We start from the raw sequence: 19,673 nt of genomic DNA, 5'->3' as shown, positions 1-19,673 counted from the left end.
AAAGTTTGGGCACCCTGCAGAGTTAATGTCTTGTACTGCCCCCTTTGGCAAGTATCACAGCTTGTAAACGCTTTTTGTAGCCAGCCAAGAGTCTTTCAATTCTTGTTTGAGGTATCTTTGCCCATTCTTCCTTACAAAAGTCTTTTTGAGATTTCTGGGCTGTCTGTCAAGCACTGCTCTTTTAAGGTCTATCCATAGATTTTCAATTATGTTGAGGTCAGGGGATTGTGAAGGCCATGGCAAAACCTTCAGTTTACGCCTCTTGATTTCGAGGTGTGTTTAGGATCATTATCCATTTGTAGAAGCCATCCTCTCTTTAACTTCAGCTTTTTCACAGATGGCATCAAGTTAGCATCCAAAATTTGCTGAAATTTTTTTGAATCCTTTTTCCTTCTACTTGTGAGATGTTCCCTGTGCCACTGGCTGTAATACAACCGAGAAGCATGATTGATCCACCTCCATGCTTAACAGTTGGACAGAGGTTCTTTTCACTAAATTCTGTTCCCCTTCTTCTCCAAACGTACCTTTGCTCAAGTTCAATTTTAACCTCATCGATCCACAGAACTTGTTTCCAAAATGCATCAGGCTTGTCTATATGTTCATTTGCAAAGTTAAAACGCTGATTTTTGTGGTGAGGACGTAGAAGAGGTTTTCTTCTGATGACTCTTCCATGAAGACCATATTTGTAAAAGTATCTCTTTATAGTGGAATAGTGTACCACAACTCCAGTGTCTGCCAGATCTTTCTGGAGGGATTGTGCAGTCAAACATGGGTTTTGAATTGTTTTTCTCACAATCCTGCGAGCTGTTCTGTCTGATATTTTTCTTGGTCTTCCAGATCTTGCTTTAACTTCCACTGTTCCTGATGACTGCCATTTCTTAATTACATTCCAAACAGAGGATATTGACTACTGAAAACATTTTGCTATCTTCTTATATCCTTCTCCAGCTTTGTGAGCGTCAACTATTTTCAGTTTCAGATTTCTAGACAACTGCTTAGAAGAACCCGTGGTGCTGATTGTTGGGGCAAGGTCAGATGAGTCTGGGCATTTAAAACCTTTGAGATTTACATCACCTGGTCTTCCCAGATGATGATTGAGAACAATCCATGACACTGGCAGGTCTCAGCTTGCAAAGGGGGCAGTGCATGCTATAAATTCTGCAGGGTGCCCAAACTTTAGCAGATGCCATTTTTTTGTTTTCTGTTATTTTGAAAGTGTAAATGATGGAAATAAAATCTAATTTTGTTGACATATTATAAGAATGTCTAATCTGTAATGTGATGCAATTTGGAGATTTTTCCATCTTTCCTTGGCTTCTTTATGCACATTCATTCAAATTTTTACCTGGGGTGCCCAAACTTTTGATCCCCACTGTATATATCCCTATGATACTTTCTGACCCGCTCTTCTCATGTGTCTCTAAATCTGGACACAGGTGTGTTGCCAAGAGGGCACCAACCATTGGTCAGTTGGTGTCCCCAGTTTAATCCAGACATTCCATCCCACCATTTCTTAATGGCTTACATATAAAGGATCATATATATGTGGACACAATCGCTGTACGTGATGCATGTAACCAAAAGCATTTGTCTCTTATGTAACTGGTAAAACATACACCATTAAACAGTATACCAACTGTAATTCCACATATGTGGTCTACTTGGTTCCATGCACCACTTGCAGAATGCAGTATGTGGGCTGTACCACAACCCCATTGAAAGAAAGAATATGGAAGCACCTATAAGACATTTCACACTTTGCCTCAAAAAATGTTTCTGCTGTATCTAGACATTGTTCTGAAGTTCATAATGGTTCCTTCTCTTCTTTAACCGTTTGTGCAATTGAGAGAGTTAATCCTCCCTTTAGAGGAGGTGACCACAGGCAGAAGGTGTTGAACAGAGAAATATTTTGGATTCTTACTTTAGCCACATGAGTTCCGTCTGGTCTGAACAGACGGCAGATGTGATCTTACATTTTTGAACTGCTGCAGTTCAGACCACAGTTTTTTTGCCATATACCAACCTCATGTTGTTGTTTTACATATACTTTTTATATCTTGTATGTCTATCACTTTGATACTTATTTTTTTAAGAGGATTTAAATAAATTTGTAAGTTTCATTGTGAAACATGCCCCTGTGAAGGGTTAACAGTTCCTCCGGCCCACAAGGCGTGACCCGAGGGAATTGTTTCCCCCTATATAAACCTGTGTATCTGTGCAATCAGTATACGACTAACAGCACACTTGCTCTTGAAACGCGTTATTGTCTACCTGTCTAGGTGCACTGGCCTAAAATAAAGCTGTGATTTGAAGCATCCACGAGCTGAATTTTCTTCCTTTTCTGCAATGCAGTAAAGATATGCCGCCGGTGATGGGATGCAGAGATCCTCAGCATGCTCCAGAGATCTTATAGGCCACAGACCTAAAGCCTCTTATGTCCTGCAAGAGTAAGCAGCAAGGCAGGGAGCCAGAAAAAATGTCTGTCAGTGCATACATTGTATATTGGAATCACTGCCATTTTATATACAATGAGGGAGATTCTCAAAGAATTTTGGACCAAAATAAAAAAAAAAATTGGCACGAAAAGTATCGACCACATTTTCAAAGAGCTTTGTGCCGCGGTTTACACTGTTCATGTCAGTTTTGTAAAAGTGGGCGTGTCCACGTATATTGTCTGCTTTACATGATATTTTCAGAGGGGTGAGAGTCCAGTTTACATCAAAAATTTCACACCAGCTTTATGATAGTGTAGAACACACAGAAATGGTTGTAGTTTTATTCTTTTGGGTTTTTTTCTTAGTTTTTTGGGGAAAAAGTATTTAAGTAATTATTTAAAAAAAATAGTTATTATTATTGAAAAATGTTATAAATATATATATTTTTTTTCTTGTTCACTGCACCTGCGCTCACATTTAAGCTCAGAAATGTTTTATTTATACAGTTATCGCTTGTCTGGGCACTAGTAACCATGGAATATTTTGTGAGATGTTTCCACCAGAATTTTCTGGGATGTCAAATTTCTGATTTTGGCCCCAAACTCGGCAATTTTGGTGTAAAAAAAATCCAATATGGCTGCAAAAAAAAAAATTGTTGACGCGAAAAAAAAACGGCAAAAATGTTTTCACATATTTTCAAAGCAGCACAAGAGACCTTTGAAAATGTGAGGGGGGAAAAAAGGTGTGAATAATATCCCTGGAACAGAAATTACAGTAGTTTTTGAGAATCACCCCCCAATGTGTGCACTGATGGACACTTTTTCATAGACTTTAGTAGAACAAATTACTAGATGAAATAAATTGTCATTATGTATACCTGTTATACTGCTGTTTGTTTTCATTTTACATTGTGTGAACCCAGCTATAACCTTTTATCAGTAACGTAAAGAAGAAAATTCCAATTTACACCCGATAACAATATACTGTAAATGATTACATTAAATGTAGCAAAATGATCTTGAGAGGTATTTATGACTTGAATGACAATTTCAAATATTTTCATTGAAAAGGGTGTGTAAAATAGTCCAAATATGTAGCATGCTCTTGACACATAGTTAAATGCTTTTTTTAAAATAACTTTTGAGTAAGAGGCATTCGGAAAAGGTTCTCTGGGCACACTCCATTGGAAATGTGTGAAAGTGAGGAGTAAACAAAATAGCTTTCTGACACGTGTTATTCTTACCCTGAACATTTTTTGATAGTAAGGAGGATTTACTGCAATGGATACTCAGGAGGTTTGTGTCGAAGAAGCAGCCCACATTCCAATGATATAAATAAATGAGGAACTCTGCAATTGAGGATGTTTTGCAGCATGATGGGTGATTGGAAAGAAAACAACACAATGTATGTAATGTTTCTGTCATTAGATCTTTACATATGCTGGAAAATGGAACAAACAATGATTACAAATTAACAATCGTAGATATGGCATGTCGGTGCTGACTAAAGTAAATACATATACAGACATAAAATCTTAAAGGGGTACTCCGGTGGATAGCTTTTTTTTTAATCAACTGGTGCCAGAAAGTTAAACAGATTTGTAAATTACTTCTATTAAAAAAATCTAAATCCTTCCAGTACTTATTAGCTGCTGTGTACTAAAGAGAAAATTATTTTCTTTTTGGAACACAGGGCTCTCTGCTGACATCATGACCACAGTGCTCTGTGCTGACACCTCTGTCCATTTTAAGAACTGTCCTAAAATGGACAAAGGTGTCAGCAGAGAGCACTGTGCTCGTGATTCAGCAGAGAACAATGAATTTCCTCTGTAGTATTCAGCCACTAGTAAGTACTGGAAGGATTAAGATTTTTTAATAGAAGTAATTTACAAATCTGTACAACTTTCTGGCACCAGTTGATTAAAAAAAAAAAAAAAAAAAAGCTTTCCACCGGAGTACCCCTTTATTGACGCAGGACGTATATTTACGTCCTGCACCGGCTCCCGCGATATGAAGCGGGATCGCGCCGCGATCCTGCATCATATCGCGTCGGTCCCGGCGCTCATCAACGGCCGGGACCCGCGGCTAACACCACACATCGCCGATCGCGGCGATATGCGGTATTAACCCTTTAGAAGCGGCGGTCAAAGCTGACCACCGCTTCTAAAGTGAAACTGAAAGTGACCCGGCTGCTCAGTCGGGCTGTTCGGGACCGCCGCGGTGAAATCGCGGCGTCCTGAACAGCTGACCGGACACCGGGAGGGCCCTTACCTGCCTCCTCGGTGTCCGATCGACGAATGACTGCTCAGTGCCTGAGATCCAGGCAGGAGCAATCAAGCGCCGATAATGCTGATCACAGGCGTGTTAATACACGCCTGTGATCTGTGTAAGAGATCAGTGTGTGCAGTGTTATAGGTTATGGGACCTATAACACTGCAAAAAAAAATGTAAAAAAAAAGTGTTAATAAAAGTCATTTAACCCCTTCCCTAATAAAAGTTTGAATCACCCCCCTTTTCCCATAAAAAAAATAAAACAGTGTAAAAAAAAAAAATAAATAAACATATGTGGTATCGCCGGGTGCGTAAATGTCCAAACTATAAAAATATATCATTAATTAAAACGCACGGTCAATGGCGTACGCGCAAAAAAATTCCAAAGTCCAAAAAAGCGTATTTTGGTCACTTTTTATACCATTAAAAAAAATGAATAAAAAGTGATCAAAAAGTCCGATCAAAACAAAAATCATACCGATAAAAACTTCAGATCACGGCGCAAAAAATTAGTCCTCATACCGCCCTGTACATGGAAAAATAAAAAAGTTATAGGGGTCAGAAGATGACATTTTAAACGTATAAATTTTCCTGCATTTAGTTATGATTTTTTCCAGAAGTGCGACAAAATCAAACCTATATAAGTAGGGTATCATTTTAACCGTATGGACCTACAGAATAATGATAAGGTGTAATTTTTACCGAAATATGCACTGCGTAGAAACGGAAGCCCCCAAAATTACAAAATGGCGTTTTTTTCCGATTTTGTCGCACAATGATTTTTTTTACGTTTCGCTGTGCATTTTTGGGTAAAATGACTAATGTCACTGCAAATTAGAATTGGCGACGCAAAAAATAAGCCATAATATGGATTTTTAGGTGGAAAATTGAAAGGGTTATGATTTTTAAAAGGTAAGAAGGAAAAAACGAAAGTGCAAAAACGGAAAAACCCTGAGTCCTTAAGGGGTTAAATAAAAAGGGAAAGTGGCAATGTAGCAATGTAAATTACTGGGGAGATCCATGGTGTAGGGTCCTGAATCTAACAGAAAAGGGGGTGTGCCACTTAGGTATAACACAAGGGGTAGGCGGTGCATTTGAACATAGTTATCCACACAGTTGCTATATGAGTATAATTGTACATGTAGCAGAAATCACACCCTACAGTATAACAATACCAGTAACAAAGGTACATCAAAATAAATCCATAACACTAATGATCAGGTATCTCAGACTGGCAGTGTATTCCATGTACAACTAAAGGAAAAAGATGGACGTAATATAAAATATAGTAAGAAATGTTAAGTACTTGACTCAATAACTACTATACCCCAGATCAGCAGTATACCCCACTTATAAACTACAGAGTATAGTGTAATATAATGTATTTGTGCATGACTGTATATGGGCAAGAACAGAGTGGAGTGAAAGAGGTGGAAACAAGGAAACATGGGGATATGGATACATGAAATGGATAGCTATAGGAGTGGTGGAAAAAAAGGAGAGAAACCCAGACGATGAGGTGAGATAGAAATAAATACATGTGAGTGATTTGCACTATCTATGATTGTTTATTTGTATTCTTTGTTTGTTCCATTTTCCAATGTGTGATGAAAATCTAATGACCAAAGGTCACGTCATTTGTGTCTTTTTCCAAAAAGATGATGCCTCATCCAGCAAAACATTCTCACGTGCGGGGTATGCCTTTTCCTGAACAATTTTTGGTAGGTGGTAAAGAAGATGAATTACTGATCTGTATTCCACCTCTGGTACAGATTCAGAGCAGAATTAGATTTAGTTTTGGAGTGAATGATACCAGAGCAATGCATGGAATGGAACAAAAAATTCCTCTAATGAAAATTACAATTTGACATTTTAAAGACCAAATCATGTTAGTTAATGGAAGTAAGGCAGGAAAAGACCCTTGAAAAAGGCGCTGCTGACTCTAGTACAAATGATGCTGGAAAAGTCCTCAGCAGGACATTTTATTTAGCCGAAGAAAAAAAAACGGACAGGATGACGCGTTTAGGGAGGATCCCTCCCTTCCTCAGATCAGGATCAGAATCCTGATCTGAGGAAGGGAGGGATCCTCCCGAAACCCCTCATCCTGTCCGTTTTTTTTCCTGCTAAATAAAATGTCCTGCTGAGGACTTTTCCAGCATTCTGGCTTTGCCTCATCCTTCGTACTAGAGTCAGCAGCGCCTACTTCAAGGGTCTTTTCCTGCCTTACTTCCATTATCTACTCCAGGACGACCTAGCCTTCTCCTGCAACCCTTTGGCTCAGCAGCGGCTCAGACTTCTAGTACCCCAATTTTACTGTGGGTTACATGCGCAGTTACTACTACCATCAGGTGAGCAGCCATCTATAATCTCCGCGGGGTTGCCCCCACTCACCACTCTTTTACCCATGGGTAAAACACGAGGCGCCATCCGTCGGTCTTCTTTTAATTTTTTCCGCAAAATCATGTTCGTGAACTGTCATAACTTGTGCATCAAATAATGGCAATTGAGAAAATTCATTGCTTTAAGTAAATCTAAGACTGGGTAAAATCAGAGCATGCCTTTAGTTTATACATAGTGGCACCATCTTGTCCAATGAAGATTTACGTGACACAGTCACCCCTTACACACACAGTAAAACTGCATACAGGAAGATGTACAATGGCACATAGAGTCCCCTACAGCTGGATATTGTGCAATATTCTCACCTGGATGAAGCATGTTACTATTTATTTACATCGAAACATAGGTGTAGTGTATGATACAGCCATGATACAGTCATGTGCATGAGGCCTCAAGGTTATTTGTTGAGTGCCTTTTGAGCATCTTCAATATTTTGCTTCTGTACAGTGAAAAATAGGTTAAACTTGGGAAGGACTAAAATAGCTTGCTGATAAAGCGTTTTGTTTTAAGCTTTCAACATACAAGGCTATTTTTAGCTGCCACTTGGAATCTCTAATGGTGACAAATAATATCTCCGCTAAGAGATCTGGTTCCCATGAAAATAATGCTAGAAATATGGTATTAGCAAATCCAGTAACTAAATATTATTGGTGTAATATCATTCTACATAGCCAGTGCTCGGCCATGCTAGAAATAGCCGTGATCAACCATTTACATACTCATCGGTAAATGTGAATATGTCGCCTCCATTTGTGCATTATTCGGTAATTTAACATCCTGTCTTCATATTTGCTTTGTAGACAAATCATTGACAAGTGTTCATTAGTTCTCAATGAGAAGGTACAGAACATCATGTATTAGAGGCTAATACAACCACTTGTTAAATAGTTTGCTTTTGATATTATAGTAGCAGAAATGTATACCTCTTGATAATGTTCATTTTGTAGTTTTTTTGCAACTGTATTTTAGCAGATATTTGTGTCATCTCCTTTTCCTTATGTCATAATATGGTTTAGAAAGTTCTTTTCTGTCTGGCCACAGTGCTCTCTGCTGACACCTCTGTCAGTGTCAGGAACTGTCCAAAGCAGGAGACATTTGTTATGAGAATTTGTTCCTGCTGTGGACAATTCCTGACACAGACAGAAGTGTCAGCAGAGAGCACTGTGGTCAGACTGGAAAAAACAACACAACTTTATCTGGAGCATACAGCAGCTGATAAGAACTGGAAGGATTTAGATGTTTAAATAGAAGTAATTTACAAATCGTTTAACCCCTTAAGGACTGAGCCCTTTTTCACCTTAAAGGGGTACTCCGGCGCTAAGACATCTTATCCCCTATCCAAAGGATAGGGGATAAGATGCCTGACCGCGGGTGTTCCGCCGCTGGGGACCCCCGTGATCTTCCACGCCGCACCCCGTTAGAATCAGCCCCCGGAGCGTTCTCGCTCTGGGTCTGATTACTAGCGATCACAGGGACGGAGCATAGTGACATCACGGCTCTGCCCCCTCAATGCAAGCCTATAGAGGGGGCGTGACAGCTCCGGGGGCTGATTCTAATGGGGTGCAGCGTGGAAGATCACGGGGGTTCCCAGCGGCGGGACCCTCGCGGTCAGGCATCTTATCCCCTTTGGCTGTCTGGGCATGCTGGGAGTTGCAGTTTGGCAACCCCTAAAAGGCTGCAGTAAAGATCACTTTACTGCTACCTTCATTGCGGCTCCGCGCCGTCGCCTCCCTATCTTCGCCGCTGATCTCCGCTGATGCCACTGATGATCGCCATTCCCTGTGGCAAGTCCCCAGGTACCGGCTGTCATCTTCTCCCCCCCACTCTGCCTGACATTCAGGGGCAGGCAGAGCTTGGGGTTTCCATGGTAACCCCCCTGCCTTCAACTGCCATTGGTCAGTAGTCATTACTGACTGATGGCAGGGAATAGGAGAGAGTGGCATCACTGCCACCTCGCTCCTATCCCTTAGGATGATCGGGGCTGTTACTGACAGCTCTGATCATCCCTATTTTCCTAGGCGATCGGGTCATCAGAGACCCGATCAGCCCGGAATTGCGCAAATTGCAGATCTGAATTGATCGGCGGTTTGCTGCGATCGCCAACATGGGGGGGTCTCAGGACCCCCCCAGGCATTTGCACGGGATGCCTGCTGAATGATTTCAGCAGGCATCCTGGTCCGGTCCCCATCCGGTGAGCGGCGAGGACCGGAAAAGCTGAGTCCTTAAGGATCGGGGATGCAGGGCGTATGCATACACCCTGTGTCCCCAAGAGGTTAACTTTCTGGCAACAGTTGATTTGAAAACATTTTCTTTCCTCTGAAGTACCTCTTTAAATCAGAAGTGTGACATTTTATCAAATTTTTTTTTACAAGGTACGTGCCAAGTACTTTTTTCAACAGCTTGCCTCTAGTCATGTACACTAAAGCTGGCCGTACACAAAAGATAGTGGTTGGCCTAAAATGGCCAATTTGGGTAATTTTGGCCAACCATCATGTTTCCATTATTTGTGAGGAGCCACGGGGAATAGCAGGACCACGGGGTGTAGCGGTGTAGGTGGATGGGGCAGATGGTATTAACCCCAGGGGCAAGGTGTTATTAACCCCTAATGTTTGTGACTCCAGAGTGATTTTTGGGTATTGGGAACCACCCAAACGAGATCTCCGCTATGCCAATGGCTAGGCAGTGAAATGAGAGTCCACGACCAGGTTATGGTTTAACGTAGGCTTTACTGAGGTCAAACAGTTGTTATAGTCTCTACAGCTCGGCCAGAAACCCAGAGAGGAGGCCAGGAACACAGAAGGACTTTGCAGATTGCTGGGACCAATTATACTTGTAATAGACTTTAGGTAATTGACTTGAGGCTTGACTGGACTGTAGGTAGTGACAGCAGACATAGACTTAACTTACTGGAAATGACTGTAGATTTGAGGCCTTCCAAGTAGCTGGACACTAGCACTGAGACATCTCAGTGGTCTCTCTGTTCCTCAGTGTCACGATCACACCCTATCGGTCCAGCCAAGACGCTAGAGAGAGTGTGATGGTGCAAGGGTTAAAGCCGCCAGACCTCTGGGTATCCACTACTAGTCCCAGCAAGTCACCAAATTAACCCTTAGATGAACGTGTTTCACCCGAGCTGCCTTCAGAAAGGTGAGCTCATATATTTAGAGATCAAAGACCAGAGCTGATTAATTAAACATTTAATCTGATAAAAGGTATCACAGTGCTATGCATAAAAATAAACAAATAACATACAGTTACAAAAATGTATAAAAGAGTTTAGCAATCAAGTTCAGAAAGCAAAAATGAAGTTCTTACAGCATGATGGTATCAGTCCATGAGAGAGAGTGCTGTTCTTAGGATGGTCTTGTCAGCTTGTGCCCAGCATTGAACAACCTGAGTCTAGCATTGTTTTAAATAACATATCTGCTTTCTTGGGAGGGAGACTCCATTCCCCCCTCCCCTCTGATCCCACCAGGTGGGGGCATCTCTTATCTCATATATGGGACCAGAGACCCCTTACATCCTGCTGCTTCAAAGGGCCTTTGACTTGAAAAGAGGAAAACAGCAGACAGGCCCCAATTGACTGCAATACACAAAAACAAAGGATACACCATCTGAATGACCCCTCACCCCCCAGGTCTTAGTTTATACATAGATGCAATTATAAAACACATGTATGTTTCCATAATCAGGCCTTGGGCCTGACACTCAGCAGCAAAACAGGCAGATTGCAGCACCTCCCTTCCTTATAAAGGGGGGCTGTACTAGAAGGCCATAGGTCAAGCAGCGGGTCATGTGTTAAGCGGGTGCTCTCTGGGTAACATGTGATAACATATCATGTAACATCTCACAGGTCCTTTAGACAATTACATTAGTCCTCCAAATGTCCTTTATACTGTTTATACATTAGTATACTGACTATACATATAATACAATAAATAACATTAAAGTAACAGCAATGGAGACACTGCAGGAGAGACCGCACGTCACTGAGGGACTCAAGCTGACAGGGCCTAAATGTAGTGCAGAAGAATCCCGGCACACCAGTCTTTGATGCAAATAATTTTCCTTTTTATTAAGGCATAAGTTTAACGCAGCACGCGTTCCGGCCTATACAGCCTTTTTCAACTGCTGGCCTTTTTCAAGATGCAGTTGAAAAAGGCTGTATAGGCCGGAACGCGTGCTGCGTTAAACTTATGCCTTAATAAAAAGGAAAATTATTTGCATCAAAGACTGGTGTGCCGGGATTCTTTTGTACTCTTATTGGATCTCCTATCCCTGGCACCCGCACCGATCCAAGTTCCGACCGAACATACTTTAAATGTAGTGCAGGACCATGTCCTGTATTGGGACATTACTTATTCACAAACAATTGTTTCTCACTGATTGAATGCTGACTTAAAGGGGTACTCCGGTGAAAACCTTTTTTCTTTTAAATCAACTGGTGCCAGAAAGTTAAACATATTTGTAAATTACTTCTATTAAAAAATCTTAATCCTTCCAGTACTTATTAGCTGCTGAATGCTACGGAGGAAATTCCTTTCTTTTTGGAACACTGATGACATCACGAGCACAGTGCTCTCTGCTGACATCTCTGTCCATTTTAGCAACCGTGCATAGCAGATGTATGCTAAGGGCAGCATGGTGGCTCAGTGGTTTGCAGTGCTGGGGCCTTGGGTTCAAATCCCACTAAGCACAACAATAAATAAAGAGTTATTATTATTATAATGACGTCAGCAAAGAGCACTGTGCTCGTGATGTCATCAGAGAGAATTCCAAAAAGAAAAGAATTTCCTCTGTAGTATTCAGCAGCTAATAAGTACAGGAAGGATTAAGATTTTTTAATAGAAGTAATTTACAAATCTGTTTAACTTTCTGGCACCAGTTGATTTATAAAAAAAAAAAAAAAAAAAAAAAAAAAAAAAAGCTTTCCACCGGAGTACCCCTTTGAATGGGCTATGTCAGATGCAAAACTCTTGGCAAAACATTAACCTTTCTAATATACTTAATAAGAAAATTGTATTTCCTTTTTTAGAACTCATGGCTTATAAAATCTTGGCTTTGTCCAAGCTGAAGCACAGGCATGGACAAAGTCCAGTAAGTGACGGTGGGCTAGCACTCCTCTGTGCTCTCTCCTGTCTGATAGCACTCCTCTCTGCTCTCTCCTGTCTGATAGCACTCCTCTGCGCGCTCTCCTGTCTGATAGTACTCCTCTGTGCTCTCTCCTGTCTGATAGTACTCCTCTGTGCTCTGTCCTGACTGATAGCACTCCTCTGTGCTCTCTCCTGTCTGATAGCACTCCACTGTGCTCTCTTCTGTCTGATAGCACTCCTCTGTGCTCTCTCCTGTCTGATAGCACTCTGTGCTCTCTCCTGTCTGATAGGACTCCTCTGTGCTCTCTCCTGTCTGATACCACTCCTCTGTGCGCTCTCCTGTCTGATAGCACTCCTCTGTGCTCTCTCCTGTCTGATAGTACTCCTCTGTGCTCTCTCCTGTCTGATAGCACTCCTCTGTGCTCTCTCCTGTCTAATAGTACTCCTCTGTGCTCTCTCCTGTCTGATAGCACTCCTCTGTGCTCTCTCCTCTCTCTCCTGTCTGATAGCACTCCTCTGTGCTCTCTCCTGTCTGATAGTACTCCTCTGTGCTCTCTCCTGTCTGATAGTACTCCTCTGTGCTCTCTCCTGTCTGATAGTACTCCTCTGTGCTCTCTCCTGTCTGATAGTACTCCTCTGTGCTCTCTCCTGTCTTATAGTACTCCTCTGTGCTCTCTCCTGTCTTATAGTACTCCTCTGTGCTCTCTCCTGTCTGATAGAACTCCTCTGTGCGATATCCTGTCTGATAGCACTCCTCTGTGCTCTCTCCTGTCTGATAGCCCTCCTCTGTGCTCTCTCCTGTCTGATAGTCATCCTCTGTTCTCTTTCCTGTCTGATAGTACTCATCTGTGCTCTCTCCTGTCTGATAGGACTCCTCTGTTCTCTCTCCTGTCTGATAGCACTCCTCTGTACTCTCTCCTGTCTGATAGCACTCCTCTGTGCTCTCTCCTGTCTGATAGTATTCCTCTGTGCTTTCTCCTGTCTGATAGTACTACTTTGTGCTCTCTCCTGTCTGATAGCCCTCCTCTGTGCTCTCTCCTGTCTGAAAGTACTCCTCTGTGCTCTCTCCTGTCTGATAGTACTCCTCTGTGCTCTCTCCTGTCTGATAGTACGCCTCTGTGCTCTCTCCTTGTCTGATAGCACTCCTCTGTGCTCTCTCCTGTCTTATAGTACTCCTCTGTGCTCTCTCCTGTCTGATAGAACTCTGTGCGATCTCCTGTCTGATAGCACTCCTCTGGGCTCGCTCCTGTCTGATAGCCCTCCTCTGTGCTCTCTCCTGTCTGATAGTCATCCTCTGTTCTCTCTCCTGTCTGATAGTACTCCTCTGTGCTCTCTCCTGTCTGATAGGACTCCTCTGTTCTCTCTCCTGTCTGATAGCACTCCTCTGTACTCTCTCCTGTCTGATAGCACTCCTCTGTGCTCTCTCCTGTCTGATAGTACTCCTCTGTGCTCTCTCCTGTCTGATAGTACTACTTTGAGCTCTCTCCTGTCTGATAGCACTCCTCTGTGCTCTCTCCTCTCTGATAGTACTCCTCTGTGCTCTCTCCTGTCTGATAGCACTCCTCTGTGCGATCTCCTATCTGATAGCACTCCTCTGTGTTCTCTCCTGTCTTATAGCACTCCTCTGTGCTCTCTCCTGTCTGATAGCCCTACTCTGTGCTCTCTCCTGTCTGATAGTACTCCTCTGTGCTCTCTCCTGTCTGATAGGACTCCTCTGTTCTCTCTCCTGTCTGATAGCACTCCTCTGTGCTCTCCCCCGTCTGATAGCACTCCTCTGTGCTCTCTCCTGTCTGATAGTACTCCTCTGTGCTCTCTCCTGTCTGATGGTACTCCTCTGTGCTCCCCCTGTCTGATAGGACTCCTCTGTGCTCTCTCCTGTCTGATAGTACTCCTCTGTGCTCTCTCCTGTCTGATAGCACTTCTCTGTGCTCTCACCTGTATGATAGTACTCCTCTTTGCTCTCACTTGTATGATAGTACTCCTCTTTGCTCTATCCTGTCTGATAGCACTCCTCTGTGCTCTCTCCTGTCTGATAGCACTTCTCTGTGCTCTCTCCGGTCTGATAGCACTCCTCTGTGCTTTCTCCTGTCTGATAGTACTCCTCTTTGCTCTATCCTGTCTGATAGAACTCCTCTGTGCTCTTTCCTGTCTGATAGGACTCCTCTGTGCTCTCTCCTGTCTGCTAGTACTCACCTGTGCTCTCTCCTGTTCTATCAGACCGAGGAGTGATAGCCCACCCTCACTTACTGGACTTTGTCCATGCTTGTGCTTCAGCATGGACAAAGCCATGATTTTAGAAGCCATGATTTCTATAAAAAGAAAATAACATTTTCTTATGTAGTATATTAGAAAGGTTAATGTTTTGCCAAGATGTACAAGATATAAAAAGTTTTTGTCTCTGATAGTGTCCATTTAAGTCTTCCAAAACTTTAATCTGCCATGCTGAATATTGTTGGCCAACTGTGGCTGAAAAAGAATGTATTTGGCATGGTGGGGCAAATCCAGCCAACTATCTGCCCCGTATACAGGCTCACTGTGGGTAATAGGAAAAAAGGCTGGCATGCTTTTGGCATGATCATTCATGCAAACAATCCCAAGGGACCTAAATGGGCATGTTGTGCAACTCACGTGCTGAGAAAGAAGACTGAGGTGGAGAGAGACCATGTCATGCTATGTAGCCTGTTAGGAGTGGCACTGCAGCCCGACGTGCTGGCTGCAGGCACACTCCTAGCCCATTCCCCTGTATCGTCTCCAGGTGCACTCAGCCAGCCACTGTATACTCACCCCACCACGCTCCTGGTCCTTCCATTCTCTCTGACAGCCGTCGTGCACGTACCTGCTTCTTAGGGCGCACGTGCTCCAGCTCTATGAAATTTAAAGGGCCGGTAATTGGTCTTTGCCAGGTGCTGACTCTATAAGTGTCATCACTTCCCTTTGTTCCCTGCCAGATCTTTGTGCATACTAGCTATTGAGAAAGCACTTCCTTACTATGTTCTGCCATACCGTGGACCATTTGCTACATTTCCTGACCAATGAACCTTGCCAACTGCCTTGCCTTACGAATCTGTACTTCGTCTCATCTTGGCCACCACTGTAGGCAAGTCGCGCCAGGGGTACCTACCTAGGAGTTTGCCTGCCGCAGCAATTCTATCCCGCTTTCCGGCGGACTCTGGTGAAGACCAGCGGCTCCTTAGATTCTGCTCCCTGGTGCGGCTTTCACCGTCACAGTGGTACAGTGGATCCACTACTCCAGCCATTACATAGCCCCATAGTTACTGCTGAACGCTGGAGCCAGTACCGGGAGCTCATGATGTCATAGCCCGGCAGTGTGCATGAGGGGGCGGGGCTATGACATCACAAGCTCCCGACGCCGGCTCCAGCGTTCAGAACAGTTTGTTCCAAATGCTGAGAAGCAGAGTACCCCTTTAAATCTACTGTCCACTTGGCATATGTATACAGTATATCCATGTATTTGCTGGTTTGACTCCATACATGGTCTCCATGACCACACTGCACCTGATAAGAAGGGGACCTTTTCCGTTTTTGTATGTCTTTAAATACCAACATGAAATAAAATTTGGTTCCCAGTTGACACCTGGTAAATGAATAGCACCACTCAAACTTGCATTTCCTGTTTTTCCACAAGTGAAAAGCTGATAGACAAGTTATTTTCTACATGTAAGTACAAGTCATAAAATGATTTACAAACAAACAAAAAACCTTTTGAAACAAAAATGTGGATTATGTTTAAGGAACTGGAGCAGTCAGTGGGCGATCCTTCACCAGTTAGTGTTACCACAGGAACAACGGCCAACAATGATTGGTGGAGAGCTGCTCAAAATAGTGCCAGATGTACTTTCAGAAGGATTGCATGAGAACCGCATTTCTGACGCTGAAGGGTGAGCACACCCTTTAGGGATTGACTGAAATAAATCACCCTTTTATATCTATAGATAGAGAAAATGTATACCTTAGGCACAGTTTGCAAGCAGAAGAACCTGTAGGCTAAATGACAATTGGTAAAACTGCTTGTTTATACTTCGATTCACCCAGATCCAATACCATGATAAAGCCATAGATATTAAGCAGTGTTCTCTATTAAGCAGTATAAAACTTTTTCCCTATCCACAGGGAGTCATCCAAACTCTGGGATACCCTATGATTGAGAGAATAGAGATCTGACTCTCCTCGCTTAATGGAGAGCGTACCGATCGGAAAAACAGTGATCACCTATATTTGTTGGTTCCATAGAGAATGATAAAAGCAGTTCAGTGTGCATGCATGTCAATAGAGTTTAAATTTTTATAGCTGAAATACCCCTTTAAATACTTGTTGGTATCTACAGTCGACAACTATATAACAGGGTAAGCAAGTGCCTATCAGCTGTTTGGAAGGGCCATGGCACCCCACACTTCACAGTGAAAACCCCTTTAAACTACAATAGTACTTTTTTCAGGGATCCTACTAACAAAAAAGAGATCTTCCAGCAAGTTTTTCCAGTAATCCTCAGGAAATGTGTGTTCTTGTATGAATACTAGCATAATACCTATCACTAGCATAACACAATGTGGATCTAAGCAACTATAAGAAAGGTCATATTTGCTAGGTGTTGAGGAATTTCCAGGATTAGGGTGGGTTCACACCATACAGAAAACCGTGCCCATGGACTTCCCATTCAAAACCATATTTGATATAATTTATACGGTTGTCTCCTTTTTCAAATCATACGATTTTTACTTTTTTTTTCCAGAAAAAAAAAAAACTTGGCCTACCATGGATTTTGGTCCAGTTGAAAAAACGGATTTTAACTGTATACGGTTATTTTAACATAGGACTCTATGAGAACCGTAGGTTATTACGGTTCAGTCCGGGTTTGTCTATCCGGTTTTTAACCTTGCACATGCGCAGTACAAGCCGAAATAACCACCAACCTTCTGGAATGAGCTTTGAATCGCCCCTCCCTTCTTCCTCAAGCCCCAGAGAAGTCATTTCCTCTCAGAGTCTTGCAGAGAAGACATCTTGCAGCACCATTGCAGCCATCTTGTGTATGGAAGTAAGTGCCTTGCTCTACATCACTTCCTACTTGTTGTTAACCCTTTGTTTTACCAGAATTTAACCCTTTTCATGATAGCTTTCTATATGTTGCATTTTGCATATCATCTCTTCTTCTATTTTCATCAGTTCAGATATAATTATTGATTTTTACTGTATTTCCAATTTTATTGACTGTTTTTTTGTATTTTATGTTGCTAAAATTGGAGACTGTGGATGGGTCAAGAATATAAAATGCATATATTGGATGTAATTATTTGCAAATGTTTTCCTAATAACTTTTGCAAGGAAATACACCCATAATCATTGCAATTTGTAATGTAACCCTTTTTTAAGTATGAAATACTCCCCCTGATTTTGATGAGGATGGGGTGTAAATGTATTGATAATTGCACTGGCAGCCATAATGATAGGTCATTGTAACGCCGAGCACTCCGGGTCCCTCTCCTCCTCCGGAGCATTTGCGGCGTTCATCTCTTTCCTGCAGCGCCCCGGTCAGACTCGCTGACCAGGAGCACTGCTCTGATTCCCCCGGCAGGGATGCGATCCACGCTGCGGGACGTGCCCGCCCGCGGGTCGCATCCCGTTCTGATTACCTGCCCTGTCCTCTGTCTGCTCAGCCCTGGCGCGCGCGGTCCCGCTCTCTAGGGCTCGCGCGCGCCCGGTCTCTCAGACTTAAAGGGCCAGTGCACCATTAATTGGTGCCTGGCCCAATCTGTTCCAATTACTGTGAATAGTATATAAACCCACTCCCCCTTCTTGTCCTTGCCGGATCTTGTTGCCCTAGTGCCCTGAGAAAGCATTCTGTGTTTTCCCAAGCCTGTGTATCCAGACCTTTGCTGTTGCCCCTGACTACGAACCTCTGCCGCCTGCCTTGACCTATTGCTATGTCCAACCTTGCCTTCGCCTTGTCCTTGTGTACTACGCCTATCTCAGCTGTTAGTGAGGTCGAGTCGCTATCGGGGGATACGACCTGGGAGTTACCGCCGCAGCAAGTCCATCCCGCCTTGCGGCGGGCTCTGGTGAGAACCAGTAACTTCTTAGAACCGGTCCCCTGGTACGGCCCACGCCATCACCTCACTAACACAGAGGATCCACTACCCGCTTCCAGTCCGGTTCCTGACAGTCATTATCTAAACTTTGTAGGGTGGTTTTTGCATAACCTGTCTAGGATTAAAAATTGCAGTTGCCTATAGCAACCGTGCAGAATGATGTAGCAAATTTGCATATTCCTTGTTGAAAACAAGCATATAGGTTGCTATTGTCAACTGGACAGCTCGTAAACTGGACAGGATCTTTTGGATTCTTAATGTAAAAATATTTGGTGTGTTTATAGTTTTTATCTTTGTGAAAAAAATGTGTAATTTTTTTTTTTCAAAAATAGGTTGATCACAATGTCATCACCACGCAGCATTTTTACCAGCAGTCCAAATGGGGTATGTATTGCTGTGTTTTTTGTTTTTTTTAAATATTGCATAGCATAAATAATCTATTTTTTTTTCTTTGTAGACTCCAAGACCCCAACATCTGATGGATAGTCCACCAGTGTCTGTAAGTTTAAATTTATTTATTTTTTTATGTTTTATCATCCACACTAATTTGTGCATAATTGTTTACAGCCTACATTGAGGATGTCACTAATGTTTGAGGAGTTAGAGGAACCCTCACAGCAACCGTCATGTAGCCAGGTATGTAAATATAATTGTTTTATAATTTTGTTTTGCATTTTTTAACAAGCTCGACTATGCTCTTCTAGGTATGAATTTGATAATGTTTCTCTCTCTTGCTCTCTCTCTATCATATACATATATATATATATATATATATATATATATATATATATGTATAAAACAAAAGCTCCCAGCAAAGTAAGGACTGAAATTATTATTATTATTTTTTTATGATATGGTACATAAGAATCCATAACGGTTTTGAGGAACAGTGTTGACATTATCCCCCGTTGCTCCCATATCGGTGTCACGTTCTCCGTTCGCCTTCTTCTGCTTCCTGCGGGTCGGTGAGTCATGCTGCTTCCAGCGTATCCCCAGCTGCAGCAATATCCTGCTGAGACAATGACACCGAGCGCAGCGTGATTCACCGACCTGCAGGAATCAGAAGGGGGCGAACGGAGAACGGGACACTAATATTGGAGCAATGGGGGAGCAATGACAGGTGAGTTTAAGTTTCTTTTGTATAGTTTTTTAGCCCAGGCACAAGGGATAAAAGGAAAAAAAACATAATACTCCTTTTAAATTCAAAAAGCTTAATTTTTTAAATCATTTAAAGGGCCAAAACTTTTTTTCATATATCAACTGGCTCCGGAAAGTTAAACAGATTTGTAAATTACTTCTATTAAAAAATCTTAATCCTTCCAATAGTTATTAGCTTCTGAAGTTGAGTTGTTGTTTTCTGTCTAACTGCTC

General features: G+C 42.4%; 1 long non-coding RNA gene across 1 annotated transcript in view; it reads left to right on the top strand.

Moving 5' to 3' along the window:
• Positions 1 to 18,796, top strand: part of LOC130303259 (uncharacterized) — a 50,481-nt gene extending 31,685 nt beyond the window's left edge. Inside the window, exons 4-5 of the long non-coding RNA XR_008853361.1 lie at positions 18,635 to 18,686; positions 18,760 to 18,796. This is a non-coding gene — a long non-coding RNA (uncharacterized LOC130303259). The remainder of the gene's footprint in view (positions 1 to 18,634; positions 18,687 to 18,759) is intronic.
• Positions 18,797 to 19,673: the final 877 nt, after the last annotated feature.

The sequence above is a fragment of the Hyla sarda genome, chromosome 1, assembly GCF_029499605.1.
Source record: "Hyla sarda isolate aHylSar1 chromosome 1, aHylSar1.hap1, whole genome shotgun sequence".
NCBI classification, from domain to species: Eukaryota; Metazoa; Chordata; class Amphibia; order Anura; family Hylidae; genus Hyla; species Hyla sarda.
This window is presented reverse-complemented; position numbering and strand designations above follow the sequence as displayed.